Genomic DNA, 898 nt, shown 5'->3' with positions numbered 1-898 from the left:
CCTGGACAGAGCTGGAGAAAAATGTAGAACAAAATTCTAACTCACAAAAAAAGACCAGACTTACTGGCCTGACAGAGACTGGACAAACCCCGAGAGTATGGCCCCCAGATACCCTTTTAGCTCAGTAATGAAGTCATTCCCGAGGTTCACCCTTCATCCAAAGATTAGATAGCCCCATAAAACAGAACGAGACTAAAGGGGCACAACAGTCCAGGGCCAAGGACTAAAAGGTAGGAGGGGACAGGAAAGCTGGTAATAGGGAACCCATGGTTGAGAAGGGACAGTGTTGACATATTGTGGGGTTGTTAACCATTGTCATAAAACAATATGTGTACTAACTGTTTAATGAGAAACTATTCTGTAAACCTTCATCTAAAGTACAATAAAAAATGAAAAATAAAAGGGTTATAGTTAGTTTAAATGTTAATACATATTAAGTACCTAGAACTAGTACATGTCTGGTACATGTGCCTAGTACATGGCAAACGTGTATTTTTTTGTATCTATCTATCTGTCTAAAGACCATCAAGTCCAGATGATCATCTGTCTGTCTAAAGCAAAGAAGGGAAACTAGTATCAATTTCTGTGTCAGTTAAAGTACATTGATTATAAGTAACAAACATTACTTTGAATAGGGTTTCTGTCACTGGTGATTGAATGTCCTGACTACTATAACCATAAATTCCTCAAAAAAGTATTTCCAGTGCCTACTAGAGTGCCTTCCATATAGCATGTGCTTAATAAGCAGGTGCTTACATGCAATAAACAGACAAAACCTGAAGTTAAAAAACTGATATTAGAGATTTGGAATATATTCCCAAATATTCTATCACAAAGAGTTAGCTTTGTTAATTTTTAATAGGTACTTGTGACGAACTTCTATATGCCTTTGCTATTA

The sequence above is a fragment of the Trichechus manatus genome, unplaced genomic scaffold (assembly GCF_000243295.1).
Source record: "Trichechus manatus latirostris isolate Lorelei unplaced genomic scaffold, TriManLat1.0 scaffold00003, whole genome shotgun sequence".
Lineage (NCBI taxonomy): Eukaryota > Metazoa > Chordata > Mammalia > Sirenia > Trichechidae > Trichechus > Trichechus manatus.
This window is presented reverse-complemented; position numbering follows the sequence as displayed.